This window comes from Camelus bactrianus, chromosome 12, assembly GCF_048773025.1.
Source record: "Camelus bactrianus isolate YW-2024 breed Bactrian camel chromosome 12, ASM4877302v1, whole genome shotgun sequence".
Taxonomy (NCBI): Eukaryota; Metazoa; Chordata; class Mammalia; order Artiodactyla; family Camelidae; genus Camelus; species Camelus bactrianus.
The window spans coordinates 9806146-9824978 of record NC_133550.1 but is presented as its reverse complement, the minus strand read 5'-3'; the positions used below and the strand labels follow the sequence as shown (position 1 = coordinate 9824978).

The 18833-nt window shown below is 45.5% G+C and overlaps 1 long non-coding RNA gene across 1 annotated transcript in view; it reads left to right on the top strand.

Moving 5' to 3' along the window:
* The first annotated feature begins 3377 nt into the window (after window positions 1-3377).
* LOC123616079 (uncharacterized) overlaps window positions 3378-18833 on the top strand; it is a 194282-nt gene continuing 178826 nt past the window's right edge. The window contains exon 1 of the long non-coding RNA XR_012511046.1: window positions 3378-3621. This is a non-coding gene — a long non-coding RNA (uncharacterized LOC123616079). The remainder of the gene's footprint in view (window positions 3622-18833) is intronic.

Sequence of the window (18833 nt, the reverse complement as noted above, 5' to 3'; positions counted from 1 at the left end):
TATCTTTTTAATGCAGATTTTCTAGATAAAAGAATATTTTCCCCTAACTTTAAGTTTTTAGAAAAAAAAACACTTGCTTAATATTAGTTTTAGGTATTACTTAAACATACAACTTGATAAGTTTGTTGTGGGTTTTTTTGGCTAAAATTGTGTTATAATACTGATTTGTCTGAAATCTGGGTAAACAAAAGTGAAACTCATTTCTAATGTCATCTGGATATTTTATTTCAAAATACTAAAATATTTTAATACTAACTTTCATCCTATGTTGAAAGAGCTTAAGCAAGCTTAACTGCTGAAGCAGTTTTCCATTAGGAAAGTCACTAAACTTGATTTGATGCAGAAAACTTGATTGTTTTAGGCAACCATTTTTAAGATTGCTGTAGAAAGATACAGTTTTAGCTAAGGGTTAGAAACTGTCAAGGGTAAGTTTAGGGTTAGTTTTAGTTGTAGAATTGAGTGGGTTAATTTATTGAGCACTCAAGTGTTAGAAAAGTTCTTTGTGCCTTATTCATATCGTTTTAGATCTTTGGGCCTCATTTTCTTTCTTTGAAAAATAAGGAGTATGATACAGTTATTTATTTATCTCCAGTTTAAATAATGTGTATTTGAAGAGCCCAAGCTCTTATCAGCATTACAAAATCTTAGTTCACACGTAGTATTAACAATTAAAAAAAAACCATCTGAATCTATATCCTAATTTTACTGCTTAATCACTATTTGAACCAAAGTAAGGTCTCAGCCTCTCTGGGTCTCCTCTCCTTCACCTTTAAAATGAGGATAAGTGATCTTTAATGAATAATTCTGAGTTTATACTCGATCATGTATTTGGATAAATTTTGCACAGTTTTAAGTATTAGTCCATTTTGGTCCTATTTGGTCTTCTTGTGATTTTTATCATATGGAGAAATGTCATCATTTTATGAACATAAATAATCTTTGCCAATGTTAGAAAGTAGATTGTTCATCACTACTGATTCCATGGGCATTTAATAGCATAATACAGAAATACTATGAACAACTCTTTGCCCACAAATTTGGTAACTTAGATGATATGAACTAATGTCTTGATAGACACAATCTACAAAAGCATACAAAGAGGAAAAAGATGACCTGAATGGCCATTTGCCAATGAAAGAATTATAATTAGTAATTAATAAACTTCCAAAAACAAAAGCAAGAATACTGGAAAAGAAACCCAATAAGACGTTGTAGGATACTTATCAGAGGCAGAAAAAAAAAAGGAGTATCTGAGATTTGAGGGAATAAAAGAGAAAAGTGAACATTTTTCCCTAAATGGGAGTATAGACTTCCCTGACTTTACAACAAAACTGATTATTAAGTATTTATTAACTTATAAGTAGCAACCACAAGGAAGAGTTTTAGAGTATATATTAAGACCTTAAAAAAAAATCATCATTTTTGTTAGTTTCCCGTCGTGTATCTCCAGATTTTCTTACCAAAAACAAGTATATTGATTAATTTAGATAAAGTGTACCCTTTATTTAAAAGGAACGAGTAGTAAGTATGGAATTCTGAAACATAATAGGAGGGCCCCATACAAAAATTTAATTGCACTCCCTGATTTGTTTTCAAATCCCATGAAGCCTATGAGGTGTTTCTGTTTACCACAATATTAAGCATTGGTTGTACCATGTGGTGGCACTTTATCAGGTGTTTAATCATAAAGCTTTTATTGAAAGAAATTGTCTCCATGGGTGCATAATTTAGAAAGACTGACCGACAAGTTATAATACAAATAAATTGTTAAAAAAATAGTTTTCTAATTCATTTGCTCCTTGCTTTGATTAGATCTGTCTGTCTTTAAATACAGAAGCATCCAAAACACCTTTGCTACTTCCCGGAGTGCCTTTATCATAGGGAAGCAGAGTGGGCAGATTCACGAGTGGTGTTCACAGAACTGCGGTAGGAGGTGTGGGGGTTAGAAGCGGGAGCCTTACTTTTGTCACTGGCAATTAGCAGGCGGTGTGAATTGAGGCTACCCAGTTAGTGCTCTTTTGTTCTCAGCAAATTACAGCTCAGAAGGAATGCTGGCACTTTGGTTTGCTAATCTGTGTGGCTTTGTGTGCTCTAATCTTTCAGCCACAATCAAATAATCATTTCCTCTTGTTTGTCTTCATTCATTTCCTGCCCCCCCCCCCCCCCCCGGATTTAACTATCAAATGTCCTTTGCTTTTGACCAGAGACTCTTCAACAAAAGCCCTGACATCATTATTCTTTTGTAAAAAGCAGTGGTTGGGCATATACTAATGTAAATAGTTTCTTTTTCTTGGTCAAAGGCAAGTGTTCTGCGTATTGTACTGGTATTCTTATACACTGTGTATCAGACTTCATTCCAATACAGTATCATAAAAGGATTTAGGAGAACAGGAGTTATGAACAGAAAATTGCATCGTGAATAATGTTGTTTTGACATCTCATCAAATCTGAAATCTTCACTTGGTTTTTAAGGGTTTTAATTTGTTTATTTTCTTCAAAACAAGCTATGAAGAATAAAGGTATCTATCCTCTATCTACTGTCTGTCTGTCTGTCTGTCTGTCATCTAGCCATCTATCATCTGTCTATATGTTTCATCAGTCATTTTTAAATTACCATTTTTGTTAAGGCTTTTTGTTGGTAGCAAGTTTTTTTTTCCCCCCTGCTAATACCCACTCCCTACCAAGTCACAGTGCCTCCTAAGACAACAATGTATAAAGCAAAAAGGGGTACATTTTAAAAGTGATGTGTGGGAGGTATTAGAACAAATGCTGTTATACATGAACAGAATTTTTGCACATAACTCCCTCACAGTTCTTTAAAAATGTACCCTTTCACATAAAAATACCTGCTTGGAGCTAAAAAAAACAGAAAAAAACCTTTTTTTCCTTTTTAGGTGCAATCTTGTCAATGCAACTTAAATTGATATTTCAGGTTGCTCCCCCCAGAAAAATATGCAAGAGTCCCAAGATTGTGTGTCTGTGTTAAGAGGTTCAGAATATGCCACCCCAAAGTAAGCCACTTTGGCATATTGACAGTTTGGAGCTGAAGACACTTGAGAAACAACAGATGCAGGAAGGACTCCCTGACCTCCTCCTTTCTACTTAAAAGTAGGTTATAGAATTTCCTATGAGAAAGTTGTTCTTCCTGTACTAGAAAGAAAAGAACATTCCTCTGTGGGAGATTGGAGGTCAGTGGTGAAATGGATGTGTACACACAAACCTAAAATAACCTTTATCTTCCATTAATTTTCCCCATAGATTTCTTAGTCACTTTCCCAGAATTCATCTCCACTAGAAATGTAACACCCTTTGCCTTTGTATCGCCACATCTCCACAATTTTATCATTCTTTGTTAAAAAGCTATATAAGCTCTTGGCCCTAACTGCTTCTTTGAGTCTTCATTTTTCCTGTAAAAGCTCTTGTGTACATGTAAAAACATTAAATAAACTTTACATGTTCTTCTCCTGTTAATATGTCATTTGTCATTCCAATCCATAGGACCCAGAACCTAAGGAGGTGGAGAAAATGTATTTTCCATCCCTACAACTACGGTGGCAAGGATGGAATATCATTGGCTGGGACTCCCCACTCTCTTAGGACACCTAAAATAGTCAGCAAAAGGTAAGTGACTCTTGTGCTGTTTGTTTTATGCTGCAAAGTTACCGAGCTGGTATCTTCTTTTCTGGACACAAAAGCCAGACCCCAGCCACCAGGCGTGACGGTGAGGCCTCTGAGTGAAAGGACACAGGGCCCCACTCTTGCAATGCTCTCTGCTGGTAGAACAGAGAAGACACCCTTCCGAGGAGCTCTTTGTTTTAATTGCTCTTTTCCGTCCCAGAGATAGACATTGTTTTCCTTATGGGTCTTATCAGCCTGTTGTTTGAGCTGGTATCACAAATAGGTGAGTATACAGTTCTCGCTGGATTGGAGCCTGTTTGGACAAACTTTGCTGTGGCTTGCCAGTAAAAATACTAGGTGAGGTTCTCCTTTTACCTTGTTTCATATTCTGAGAGCCTGGCTTGTAACCTCCTCCCCTGTGCCAACTGGAAAGGAAGCTGTTAGGCCTGCATCGGGTAGCTAACCACCAGATGAGGAACCTAAGACACAGAGTGTGCTCGCAGCATTTTCCGTCTGACTCTGCCAGCTCTGGGGGAGTCTGTCTTAGTATGAGTTCTCAGCCCTTAAAGGGCCTTTGTCATCTCTACCCTCATTGCCTTGTCAGTGGTGGAACAGTTGCGTCTCGATACTGGCTGTCCAGTATCAGATTATCAGATCTGTGATTGGAAGCGTCTTACTTTTGTGGGATGCTGGAGACACAAGTTCTCACAAACACTGTCATTACCATTTGTGATAAAAAGGTTGTGGCTTTCGTTTTGAATTTGAGATATAGTTGGTTTATAATATTGTATTATTTTCAGATGTGTACAACTTAGCGATCCAAAATTTTTATAGATTTTCTCCACTTACAGTTATTATAAAATATTGGCTGTATTCCCCGTGCTGCACAATATATCCTTGCAGCTTATGTATTTTATACATAATCGTTTGTACCTCTTAATCCCTTACCTCTTCTTGCCCCTCCCCACTTCCCTCTCCCTACTGGTAACCATTAGTTTGTTCTCTGTCTGTGAGTCTCTATTTTGTTATATATATTTGTTTTATTTTTAAATTGCACATATAAATAATAACATACAGTGTTTTTCATTTTCTGACTTATTTTTCTGAGCATAATACCCTCCAGGTCCATCCATGTGGTTGCAAATGGCAGAATTCCTTTCTTTTTTATGCCTGAGTAGTGTTCCATTGTGTATATATATCACATCTTCTTTATCAATGTATCTGTTGTTGTACACTTGGGTTGCTTCCGTAACTTGATCATTTTAATTAATGCTGCTATGAACATTGAGGTGTATGTATCTTTTTGAATTAGTGTTTTTGTTTTCTTTGTATATATACCCAGGAGTAGAATTGCTGAATCATATGGTAGTTCTGTTTTTAGTTTTTGAGGAACCTCCATACTGTTTTTCACAGTGTACCAATTTACATTCCCACCAAGTACTGAGGGTCCTATTCTCTGCATTCTTGCTGGTATTTGTTATTTGTGTTCTTTTTTAATAATAGCCATTTTGACATGTGTAAAGTAGTATCTCACTGGGGCATTGATTTGTATTTCTCTGATGATTAGCAATGTTGAGCAAATTTTCACATGCCTTTTGGCCACTTGTATGTCTTTGGGAAAAGGTTTATTTAGGTTTTCTGCCCATTTTTAAATCAATTTTTTAACATTGAATTATAGAGCTGTTTATATATTTTGGATATTAACTCTTTATTGATCATACCATTCGTGTATATTTTCTCCCATTTAGTAAGTTGTCTTTTCATTTTGTGAATGGTTTCCTCTGCTTTCTAAAAGATTTTAAATTTAGTTAGGCCTTATTTGTTTATTTCTGCTTTTGTTTCCTTTGCTTTAAGAGACAGATCCAAAAAAAAATACTGCTACAGTTTTTGTCAAAGAGTGTTCCGCCTATGTTTTCTTCTAGGATTTTTATGGTTTCTGGTTTTACATTTAGGTTTTTAATCAATTTTGAGTTTACTTTTGTATATGGTGTGAAGAAGTGTTCTAATTTCATTCTTTCCCATGCAGCTGTCCAGTTTTCCCAGCACTGCTTATTGAAGAGACAGTCTTTTCTCCATAGTATATTCTTGCCTTCTTTGTTATAAATCAATTGGCCATAAGTGTGTGGGTTTATTTCTGAGCTCTGTATTCTGTTCCACTGATCTAGGTGTCTGGTTTTGTGCCACTACCATACTGTTTGGATTACTGTAGTTTTCTAGTATAGGCTGAAGTCAGAGAGAGGTCTTTGCTTTCTTGATCTTTCTTTATGAGTGACTTTTTGGATCACGTGGGCTGCACCACCTCCAGGGATCTCTTGCATCCATGAGGAAAATTTATTCTAAGTATGGAAAGTTACCTTTAAGTCTTTCTATGGAAAGGCTTACTGGATTGGGTCACTATTGAAAGGGGTACACCTTTAAAAATTCTATTTGTTAGTGGCCAGGTGATCCTTTGATTTGAAAAAATTTTTATATTTGGAAAAAAAATTTTTTTAAAGAGCTCTCATCCTAAATACATGTCCTATTGGTACCTATGGAATGATCAAATTGAAAGGAGGATAAAAAAGATCATTTGGGTAGCCTTATGGACACTTTAAACAAGATTAAAGAATGGAAATGAGGTTCAAAACAAAAGTCAAATTCCACACCACAGTCAATTCCCCTTCTCCATGCTCCTTCACTCTTATTTATCCCGAACTCCCTGTCTGACCCTTCAGAAGATCTTTTAGATCTCTGGACCCCTGTCTCACATCCCTCTTCCCCAAATTCAACCCTTAACAAATTCCTTTAATCCTTGAAACTCTTTCGGCTTCCCCAGAGAATCCCTTAAATACCCAGCTTACCACTTTCTTCTCTTACCCTGCAAAAATTACGGAAAATACTCCAGCCTGATGTCCAGGACTGGGTATTCAGGTTACTTATGTAAATACCGATGGCAAAGAAATAATTTTGGCAGAGCCCTCAGCACCATGCAACAGGATCTATTTTGCTATTCTGTTTTATATATAGTAGTGTGTATATATACTAATCCAAACGCCTTATTTTTTCCCCCATTCCCCTTAGGTAACCATAAGTTTGTTTTCTTTGTATGTGATTTTGTTTCTGTTTTATAAATAACTTCATTTGTATGAGTTTTTTAGATTCCATATATAAGTGATACCTTATGGTATTTGTCTTTGTCTGACTTACACCACTTAATATGATCATCTCTGTGTCCACTCATACTGTTGCAAGGGGGATTATTTCATTTTTATGGCTGAATAATATTTCATTGTATCTGTCTGTCTATATCATATCTTTTTTATTCATTCATCAGTTGACAGGCATCTAGATTGCTTCCGTGTCTTGGCTATGGTAAATAGTGCTGCTATGAACATTGGGATACATGTATCTTTTTGTGTTAGAGTTTTTATCTTTTCCAGATATATCCCTAGGAGTAGGATTGCTGGATCATAGGGTAACTATTTTTAGTTTTTTAAGGAACTTCTATATTGTTTTACATGGTGACTGCATCAATTTACATTCTCACCAATAGTGTAGGAGGGTTCCCTTTTCTCTACATCCTCTCTGTCATTTATTATTTGTAGACTCTTTGATGATGGCCATTCTTACTGGTGTGAGATGATACCTCATTGTAGTTTTGATTTTCATTACTCTAATAATTAGTGATGTTGAGCATCTTTTCATGTGTCTGTTGGCCATCTATGTGTTTTCTTTGGAGAAATGTCTGTTTAGAACTTCTGCCAATTTGGGGGATTTCTTTGGTTTGTTTGTTTGTTTGTTTTGATATTGAACTGTATGAGCTGGTTGAATATTTTCGAAATGAATCCTTTGTCAGTTGCATAACTTGAAAATATTTTCTCTGATTCCACAGGTTGTCTTTCATTTTGTTTGTGGTTAACTTTATTGTGCAAAAGCTTGTAAGTTTTATTAGGTCATAGAAATCTTTTAATTTCCACCTTAATAACAGGTCTTCTCTCTGATATGAAAAGACAAATCCAAAATGGTGTGGTTGACTATGCAGAACAATCTCTCAGTGTTATTACTGAAGTTGCTATTTCATTTTTTGAAAATAGCTTGCAGGAAAGCAGGAGAAAATAGGAACTGAAATCAACAATCCTGCCTTGCAAATTGAGTGTTTAAAAAACAGAAATATGACCTTAAGGGTAATTCAATACTCACCAAGTTTTCTTGCCAACCACAGAGCCTCCCCTATCCATCTCAAGCTATCTGCAAATACTGTAAAAGCTGGTACATTGGAATGCACATAAAACAAAAAAAGGCTTACATAAAATTTCCCTAGATTCCATGTGCCTCAGAGACACTTTTCACTTCTATAGGGTAATTTCTGATCAATTGATGGGGTCAGTCAATTCTCAGTTGCACCCCAGAACCTACCATTAAACTTAAAATGGAGTATCAGAAACTGTTCTCTTAGTTGATACTCATTCAGCTTTCTCTACCAGTGGCTTAGAGGATTATCTCTGTCACCTCTGGTTCTGTTCAAGCTGTCAGAGTCTCTGGGCAACCTATTTTACTGTCAGATCTCAGGTTACCCCCCCCAAATCTTTAGGCCCTCTAACCACCCATCAGACCTTTCTAGTTTCTCATTCCTCATCAGCAAGCATTTTAGGTAGAGACTTATGTAAATTTAATGCTACCAAACTATGTAATGAGAAAGGTGTTTTTTTTTCCCCCTGCCCTCAGGCCAAATCTCAAACTTCCTACTTTCCCTAGTAGAGACCTATCTCTATTTAAAATCCTCTGAAGAGAATGTAGCCTTAAAAGATATCCTAATTAGTCTCTGGTCCTCACATGCAATTGAGGTTGGATTGCTACTCAGTGTAGAGCCCATGCACATTGTCTGGAAAAGGAATAAACCTGTCCCAGCAGTTTTAATTAGGGTGGCAGCTGTGGCAACAACATCCTCTTGAGAGAGCCCAATATCCTCTCTCTCAAGAAGCAAAAAAGGAATTGAATCTACAGTAGAGCCAAGTTCTTTACTTTCTCATCCTGCAGTACCTCAGTCTTGTCAGTAATGAAAGAAGGGAGACTTGATTCAGATGAAAATCAAGTTATTGCTTTGTACAAGATGCAGGAGCCATCAGTGCTTTTGTAATTCCTCGTCTTACTGGAGTCCCTAATCCAACTACTATTCTTAACTCAGGTCCTGCTGACATAGCTAGAGTGTTAGTAACTGACTCCTGCACAGCTTTCTAATCCCATTGCCCCTGACTTACAGTTTCCCTTTGTGTTTATGCTTAGAGGAAGACAACTAACATGGACTTGTGTACCTCAGAGACATTGTGAGTCTTCCTCAGTATTCTTCCAGGTCCTTAAAGCCAGCTTAGACTCCGTAGGCTTTACCCAAGGCTCCACTCTTAGTCAGGATGTTGATGGTCTTTTACTTTGTAACCAAAGCAAGGTGTTCTTACAGGTATCCACATTCTCCTAAAGGCACTAGCTAAACAAAGCCACAGATCTTCCCAAAATAGACTTCAGTGGGTAAAGCCAGCTGTTACCTACTAAGAACATGAGATATCTCAGGGCACTCAGAACTCATCCCAAAATGTCTTGAGTTAATTTTGTCTATCCCTCTCCTGCAAAAACAAAAAACAAAAAAAAAACCAAAAAACCCCACAACTATGAAAATGTTTAAGGGCAGCTTCTGTTGTTACCAACAGATTTCTGACAGATAGGGTTCGCATTAAATCTGCAGACTGCTCTGGGCAGGACGACCATTTTAACAATATTAATTCTTTGAGTGCAAGAACCTGGGATATCTTTCCGTCCTTTAAGTCCTCTTTAATTTCCGTAGTCAGTGTTTTGTAGTTCTCCGCATGTAAGTCTTTCACGTTCTTCGTCAGATTTATTCCTAAATATTTTATTTTTTGGATGCAATTTTAAAAGTGTTTATTACTTTCGTGTGAAGCCAGGCCCCTGACGTCTGTGTGTGGATGTCGTGTGCTGCTGCCTTGCCGGGTGGTAGCTCTAGTAGTTTCTGTGTGGAGCCTTCAGGGTTTTCTATATATATAGCATCATGTCACCCACATATAATGACACTTTGACCTTTACTTTTCCAGCTTGGATCCCTTTTATTTCTTTTTCTCGTTTAATTGCTATGGCTAGGAACTCTAAAACGATATTGGATGGAAGTGGTGAGAGTGAGCATCCTTCTTTTGTTCCAGATTTTAGCGGAAAGGGTTTCCGCTGTCTTGGTACGGTACTATGGTGACTGTAGGTTTGTCATAATAGCTTTCATAATGTTGAGACATGTCCCTTCTATACCCACTTTAGTAAGACCATGGGCACAGTGCGGCCAGGGGGCTGGGAAGATGGCAGAGGCCATAGTCCTGGCGGCGTGGGGAGGGGGGCTGCCGAGTGGGAGGCAGTCATTTGCCCCCATCTCCTCTGCGGCCTGGCAGGGTGCGGTCTCTGCTGCCCAAGGTTTGTCTTTCGGTCAGACTGCGCCCTAGAGGCCTGTGTGGTCCAGTCAGGGAGCAGCGGGGACGATGGCAGGTGTGGCAGCTGTGGAGGTGGAATAAGGGGGGGGGCTGCCTTGTGAGAGCTGGGGGATTTGTTCCCACCTTCCCCGCGGCCTGGCCGGGGGGCGGCCTCTAATGCCCCAGGTTCGTGGGACTCATGTCTCCTGGTTAGCTTGCTCCCAGAAGGATTGCACAGTGTGGTCAGGGGTTTTGGGGGCCAGTGACGGGGGCGGGTATTGGGGGCCTGCCCTGGATGCTCTGCTCTGGTCATCCTGCTCCCGTCTCCCCCATGGCCTTGCGTCGTGGTGGCCTCTGCTGCCCCAGGTTCACGGGATGCCGGGTACAGATCAGCCTGCTGCTAGGAGCCAGGCGCGGTGCAGTCAGTGTGGGGGGTGGCAGCAGTGGCAGCGGGAAGTGGGAGCAAATCCCCGGGCTCACACGGGGTGACCTGCGTCCCAGCCGCCTCTACCACCACTGCCGCCCCCTGACCTCAGGGCCCCAGCCTCCCAGGAGTAGACTGACTTGTAACGTGAGTCCCGGGAAAGTGGGCCGGCAGAGGCCGCCTCTGGACAGGACACAGGGAAGATTGAAGCAGATCCACAGGTTGGTACAGGACAAGCCCCCCCCCTACCAGCTACCACCGCCCACTGACCACACCCCACCTGCCTCCCAGGAGCAGGCTGACATGAGCAGGTGCCTCCAGCAAAGCTGCCAGGCCATGTCGCAGGGGAGATGGGGGCAAATATACCAGTTCATGAAGGGCAGCACCCGTCTTCCTGCCACTGCCCCAGATTCCCAGGTCACTTGTTTCCAGGTGAGGTGGCTCCCGGGAGGCAGGCGCAGTGCTGTCAGGGGGCAGTGGTGGCCAGGGGACGGGGGCTGCTCCGGGGGAGCAGGTGGACTTGCTCCCACCTCCCGTGTGGCCTGTCCTGGGGGCGGTCTCTGTCGCCCCAGGTTCACTGGGTGCATGTATTCATGTCAGCCTGGTGCTGGGAGTAGGGCGCAGTGAGCTCAGGGGGCAGTGGCGGTGGTGGGGCGGGGCAAGGTCTTGTGAAGGACTGGGCTCCAGCCCGGGATAACTGACTCTCCTCTTTTTTCTCTTGCTTCTTCAGGTGGTGGCTGTGGTGGCTTTTCCATTATAGGTTATTATGAGATATTGAGCAGAGGTCTCTGTGTTATACAGAGGAAATTTAAAAAATCTATCTTTATATACAGTGACTTACATTTGTAAAGCTCAAACGACCAAATTTCTCTTTTCCCACCCGCTTTCCCTGGTAACCATAAGATTGTTCACTGTGTCTGCGAATCTCTTTCTGTTTTGTAGGTGAGTTCATAGTGTCCTTTCTTTTTTTAAGTTTCCACATATGAGTGATATATGGTATTTTTCTTTCTTTTTGTGGCTGGCTTCACTTAAAATGTGTTCTGATGAATGCAGAAGGGACAGTGGTATTTTTTGGTGACTAGTTAGACTCAATTGCGTGAGTAAGACGTTTTGTCAACTCTGTGAAACTCAGTGCTGTTTCGTCACATTGTGACCAACCTCAGGTTTATGTCAGACCCTGCTGCGAGGAGCGCCCTGCCAGGTGGGCCGTGTTGCCCCCTCTGGATCAGAGGACATTGACTCGGTCACTGTCTGGTCTCGCAGCTGGTCGAGGACGTGAGAGGGGACTCTGCTGGGGTGGCTCCTGGGAGATGGATCCGACCCCACCTGAGCTGCCGCCCCGCAGTCCCTCAGTGCCCTACTCATCACCGATTCTCAGCTCTGCCTCTTGGAAGCGGCCACTTCCCTCCACGTCCGCCAGCACCCTCCGGTCTCCCAGTTCCCACCTGAAAGCTGCTCTGCCTTGCTCTGTCCAGCCAGCCCCGCTCCTCCAACCTAGAGCAGCCGGAGCAAGTCCGCCCCCAGTCCTGTAGGGCTTCTGTGGCTCTGAGCGCACGGCCAGCTGTCTGCGCCCCCTCTCCCCGTGCTCCCACCCAGCAGCAGAGAGTAGAGCTCCTGCCTCTGGTCCCTCCCCCGTGATCGATCATCCGAGGCCTGCCCCATGCAGGACCCTGGGGTGGAGGGGCACTGCCGCCGTGGCTGGAGGTCAGAGCCAGAAAGAACGTCAGGTGGAAACCTAAGTTTTGCAACCAGCTGGCTGGCTCAGGCCGGAAGCAGTCTTTGGAGAAACACCGGGAGCAGACCCCCCCACCTGGTTTCTTTCCATCCGAAGGCACCCCGCTCAGCACTGGCACCAGGAGGTCGGGCAGGGTGTCATGGTGCTGGCTCTGTAGTTCACAACCACGGAGGCACCTGCCTAGTGGACACCAGCCCGCTGAAGTGTGTGAGGACTCCGTGCGATGCGGTCCCCGGGGCCACCATCACTCGTGGACACGTTTTGCATCCCAACACGTTGTTTATTGACAACTCACATACATGGGAAGCTCTCCTCCCATGCCCCCCACCCAACTCACCCCCCCCCCACCCGAGTGCACCCCCTGCTGCCAATAAACAGTCAAGAGACCTCCCTGAGGAAATCCTCCAAGGCCCTTTTGATTGTGAGGATCTCAGCCTCCTGCCTGCACCACTCCTCCTGCTGTTGCAAGGCCTCCACTTCCCCCACAAAGTCGTAATATCTCCCCGGCAGCCTCTGGAGCTCAGCCAAGGACTCCTCTATGCTCAGGGCCGGGGGCTCCCCTGGGACATGCCCATGCCCCTGCCTCCCTGCTGCGACCCGGGGCTCCTGTTCTCCTGGCACCTTTCTCCTCCCCAAGATTAATCTGAACAAGAAGATGACCCCGCAGGTGTTGTAGAACCAGGACGTTCGGTGGAATGTGGTCCCAGGGCAGGGGCCCGCCAGCACCTCGGCCCAGTGACCCGTAAGGAGGAGGACCACGCTCTCAAGGGTCCCGGGCACCGAAATGGTGACGTTGGAGTGCCTGCCCTTGCCAAAGCCCGCTGTCGCCTCCTTGGAGCACCACTGACGCGACTGCTCCGGCCGCAGCAGCGGTATATGGAGCCTGGCCTGGGCTGGTGGCCTGGGATGTTTGCGGTCTGTGTTAGGGACGGGACGGCCTTTGGGTCCAGGTTGCCGTTTCTGCTCTCGGCCTCCCGTCTGGCTGGCTGGCTGTAGGGCAGGCTGGACTGTTGGTACCCTTCCTTCTCTTCGTGGAGAAGGTTGGGGCTGAGAGTCAGGGAGGGAACCAGGGCCAAGGGAGCCAGGGCCAAGGGAGCCAGGGCCAAGGTAGGGGACGGCAAGCCTGAGGATCGGAAGGATGTCCTTCTCGTTCACGGTGTAGCAGCCTCTTCCTGCCGGCTGACCCGGGACCGGCAGAGGTGCCGACGGCCAGAGGCAAAAATGGACTTGGGGCTCGTCAACGTGAGGCTTGGGGCCGGATACCCGCGGCTCAGCTGGAGGAGGTCCTGGGGAGTGCGGCACAGGAGTCAGCGGCTGCCCTCTGTCCGAAGTCTGTGAGTGGTCGCTTGGCGGGCTGGTTGGCAGCTGCGTTGGGACAGCAGAGGCCTGGGAGGGACAGTCCCAGGATGGGCAGGGGTCCACTGTGCTCCTTTTGTTGGAGCCCGATCCCCCACCGCGGGGCTGGAACCAGAAGGAGAGGAGCCAGGCCAGCCCCTGCCGGTACAGGGGGCGCCGGGTAGGGGTACGCGGGCTTGCTGGCCCGCAGAGGGGCCCGAAGGTGGACCCTGGCACTAGAGTAGAGTGCTCGGTGTGGGTGAGGGACCCGGGGCAATCGGAGTGGGCATGGAGTGTGTCAGAGGTGGGTATGGAGAAGGCGGTCGAGGATGTGGCCACAAGTAGCAGGAGAACCAGAAAGGCCATCTCTGCTATGGCTCACCTTGGCAGCGGCGCCGGCTTTTATAACCACCCGTGGTGCATCATAATGCCTCCCTGTGACCCCTGCGGCCTCTCCGGCCAATCACCAGGCTGCTCTCAGCAGGCCACGCCTCTGGCCAGTCGCCAGGAGGCTGTCACCGTGTCCCTCTGTAATGGAAAAGAACAAATCGGACTCCATGTTGGATCTGTTCCTGTGGCTTTGACCACTGTGCCTTGTTTTCCAGGCTTAGTCTTGCTAGCTGTGCACCTTTTGTAAAACAATGTTGCCTTTAGCCTGAAATGTACAGGAGAGCCCCGTGCTAGGATGTTAGCACTTGTACACTGATGCAGAGATGGCAGGTTGCAAAACAGAAATAACCTTTGTTTGTTGGAGGTTTACAGGGACACCAAGGCCTGACTCACAGGGACAGCTGCAGGAACAAAGGCTTCCTGTGGCAAGAAGTTTGCAACAACCATCCACACCGCCTCCCCTGTTTTCCTGTATAGAAGGAGACTGTGTTCTGACTGAAGTAGGATGGTTCTCCAAGACATTAGTCTGCCATCCTGTCGGTCGGCCAGCTTTCCGTATAAAGTCACTATCCTTGCCCAGCACCTCATCTCCCGTTTTATTGGCCTGTCGTAGGCGAGCAGAATGAGTTTGGACTCGGTAACAAGTGGGATTTCCCGTCACCTAAGATGGGCACCACGGGAGGCGCAGGCTTTAGGGGCGGGAAAGCAAGGGCGGGCTTTACCTCGGATGAGCGAGGTTTGAGGTGCTATGACACATCCGAACAGAGCTGTCAAATGCACAGTTGGGAGATATGGGTCTGAAGTTCAAAAAAAACTCAAAAGGACAGAGATGGTAACTTGGAGGCTCCTGAATGTCCCTTCTACCACAGAGGCACTGAGTATACAGCTATTCGTGGAGCAGTTTCCTCTGAGAGAAACCCAGAGCCTGGCTGAGTGATTCCTACACACCAGGTAACAGAAAACACCCACATCAGAAGGGGTAGGAAAGGCACATCCCCACCATAAACCGCACTCCCAGCGCAGTGCCCTGCAATTGAGGGGACCCGCAACTCCCAGCTTTTCCCTGTGGAGCGAGGGTTCTAAAGTGAACAACTCGCACCCCCCTTCCCCCCAACTTTAAGGCTTCCATCCAAGGGAGAAGCTCCCATGTCACTGCACTCTGAATGTCAGCAGGGCCTGTGTCCACCAGTCCCACAGGAGTGTGGCAAACGGAACCAGTGGGAGCACCAGCATCCCCTGGGCTACTCCCCGAGGCCCTAGCTCAGAGGTTGCAGGTAGAAATGTGATCTTCCCGCTTCCACTTGCCTGGAAGGGGTTTGGGTGCAGATTTTGCAAAGGGCTGCCTGGGGCCCAGCATCTAGTTAGCACACACCCAGGTGCCAGCTGTGACCCTCCCCAGAGCCCCGCCTTCTCCCTCTGGCTCACTCCAGCAGTAAAACCAAGCGTCTCCCTGGAAGGAGTCTGTCCACACTCCTAGTGCCCCAGCTTTTACAGCTGCCATTCAAGAGATGGGCCCCCAGTCACCCAGGTTTGGTAGCCTGTAGGACTTCCACTCCCGAGTGCCACAGGACTAAAAGAAAGGTGTGCTTTTTAAATGGACACAGGAATACCTGCCTCAGCTATACCCCACAGCTCAGCATGGGGTGAGCAAGTCAAAACACTCATCCTCCAGTTTCTCTATAGAAAGGGCCACATCACGCACGTTCTCAGTCCTGTCTGAGGGTCCAGCTTCCAATCGACCCACATTTAGGCGCTGCCTGAGAGTTTCCCCTTTGGAAAACTGATGGGTCTAGGGAGCCACTAAAAGAAAGACAGCAGTTTGGACAATCGCCGAGGTTAGTAAAGACACAACCAGGAGCTCAGGGCTGTCTGACTGCCAGGGTTCAACTCCTCCAGGAGACCATTCCACCCAGACTGGGGGAGGTGTCGGTTTTATCTAATGTGCAGAAACCAACAGAGAGGGTGAAGGAAAATGAAGAAACGGGAATAGATTCCAAATAAAAGAACAAGCTAGGTTTTCAGAAACTCACCAGGATGTTCTACCTGAGAGAGTTCAAAATGACAGTCATAAAGATGTTTACTGATTCAAGAGAGCAATGCATGAACAAAGTGAAAACTTCAAGAAGAGAGAAAATATTGAAAGGTAGGAAACAGCAATCATAGAACTGAAAAATAGAGTAAAAATAATTGAACTGGAAAGTTCAGTCGAGAGGTTCAATAGTAGAGTAGATTGAGCAAAAGGAATGATCAACAAACTTGAAAACAGGGCGGTAGAATTTATTCAGGTGGAGAGCAAGAAAGAAAAAGAATGAACGATGAAGATACTTAGGGGCCTTTCAGGAACCACGAAGCAGGTGAACATGTACATTATAGAGGTCCCAGAGGAGAGGAGAGAGGAAAAGAGGCAGAACGCGTATTTGAAGAAATAATGGCTGAAAACCTCCCTAAACTGGGGCGAGAAACAGACGTCCTGACCCAGGAAGCCCAGAACTCCAAATAAGCTGCATCTAAAGAATCCCACAGTGAGACACATTGTAATTCAACGGAAGTTAAAGACAAGAAGACAGTCTTAAAAGCAGCAAGAACAAAGCAACTTATTATGATACGGGGATGCTCATAAGACTGCCAGTGGATTTTTGAGCAGAAATTTTGTGGGCCAGAGGAGAGCTCTCAGGATGATTTGTATTCAAAGTGCTGAAAGAAAAAACTTATCAGCCAAGAATCCTCTACCTGGCAAAGCTATCCTCCAGAATTAAAGGAGAGAGAAAGAGTTTTACAGACAAACAATAGCTAAAGAAGTTCATCACCACTATCATTGCCTCACGAGAGATGCTAAAAGGAGTTCTTCAAGAGGAAATGAAGTGATGCAAATTAGTAACAGGAAAAGTTAGGAAAGCATAAAAGCCCCTGGTAAAATAAAAAGCAGAGTTCCATTCAGGATACTCTCCTATTGTAATGCTGGTGGTGGTGAAGTCACTTTTACAAGTCTAGTGTGAAGATTAAATAACAAGAAAGGCTTAGCAGAAAGAAAGGCTTTCCGCTCTCTTGGTAGGGTATTGTGGTGACTGTAGGTTTGTCATAAATAGCTTTTATTATGTTGAGACATGTTCCCTCCTTACCCACTTTAGTACGACCACGGGCGCAGTGCGGCCAGGGGGCTGGGAAGATGTCAGAGGCCGTAGCCCCGGCGGTGGCGGTGTGGGGAGCGGGCTGCCCCTTGAGAGCCAGTTATTTGCACCCATCTCCTCATCCTGGCGGGGTAGGTCTCTGCTTCTCCAGGTTTTTCTTTAGGTTAGACTGCACCCTAGAGCCCTGTATGGTCCAGTCAGGGAGCAGCGGGGACGATGGCAGGTGTGGTAGCTGTGGAGGTGGAATAAGGGGGGGTACCCTGTGAGAGCCGGCGGATTTGTTCCCGCCTTCCCCACGGCCTGGCCTGGGGGCGGCCTCTGCTGTCCCAGGTTCATGGGAAGCATGTCTCCTGGTTAGCTTGCTCCCGGGAGGCCTGCATAGTGAGGGGGCGTTGACGGAGATGGGTGTAGGGGCCCTGCCCCGGATTCTCCGCTGTGGTCATCTTGCTCTCATCTCCCCTGCAGCCTTGCCTAGTGGTGGCCTCTACTGCCCCAGGTTCACAGGATGCAGGGTACAAGTCAGCCTGCTGCTGGGAGGCAGGTGCGGTGCAGTCAGTGTGGGGGGTGGCAGGAGCCACAGCCGGATGTGCGAGCAAACCCCCAGGCTGGCACGGAGCAGCCCCAATCCTGCCGTTACCACTGCTGCCAACCTGTGACTGCACTGTGCCTGCCTCCTAGGAGCAGGCTGGCAGGAAGAAGTGTGTTCCACGAAGCTAGGGCAGCAGAGGCCGCCCCCAGGCCAGGATGTGGGGGAGATGGGGGAGCAAATATACCAGTTTATCAAGGGCAGCACCCATCTCTCCGCTGCTGCCCCAGATTCCCGGGACACCTGCTTCTAGATGAGTTTGCTACCGGGTGGCGGGCACGGTGTTGTCAGCGCGCAGTGGTGGCCAGGGGATGGGGGTTGCCCCGGGGGAGCAGGTGGACTCGCTGCCACCTGCCCCGTGGCCTGTCCTGGAGGCGGCCTCTGTTGCCCAAGGTTCAGTAGGTGCCTGTATTCATGTTGGCCTTTTCCTGGCAGGGGGGTGCAGTGTTGTCAGTGGGCAGTGGCAGTGGGGGCGTCTGGCAAGGACTTGTGAAGGACTGGGCTGTAGCCTAGGATAACTGACTCCTCTTTTTCCTCTTGGTTCTTCAGGTGGTAGCTTTGGCAGTTTTTCCATTATAGGTTAGTATGAGACATTGAGCAGAGGTCTCTGTGTTATACAGAAGATTTTTAAAAATCTTTCTTTATATATTATGTGTTACATTTGTAGATTTTAAACGACCAAATTTCTCTTTTCACACCCCGTTTCCCTGGTGACCGTAAGATTATATACTAAGTCTGCGAGTCTGTTTCTCCATTGTAAATGAGTTCATAGTGTCCTTTCTTATTTGAAGGTTCCACATATGAGTGATCTGTGGTGTTTTTCTTCCTTCTTATGGCTTACTTAACTTAGAATGATGATCTTTAGGTCCATCCATTTTGCTGTAAGTGACATTATTTTATTCCTTTTCATGGCATAGTAGTATTCCATTGTATAAATATACCTCAACTTCTTTTCTTTTTATTTATTTATTCTGAATTTACTGTTTCCTTTTTTATTAACTCATACTGAGTTTAGAATGTTGTGTCAATTTCCAGTGTAGCGCACAATGTTTACATAATTGTATGCATTTCCCTGTGCTATACAGTATGATCTTGTTTATCTATTGTATATATACCTGCCAGTATGTACAAATTTTGTACTCCCAGTCTGTCCCTTCCTACGTGCCTCCCCCGAGCA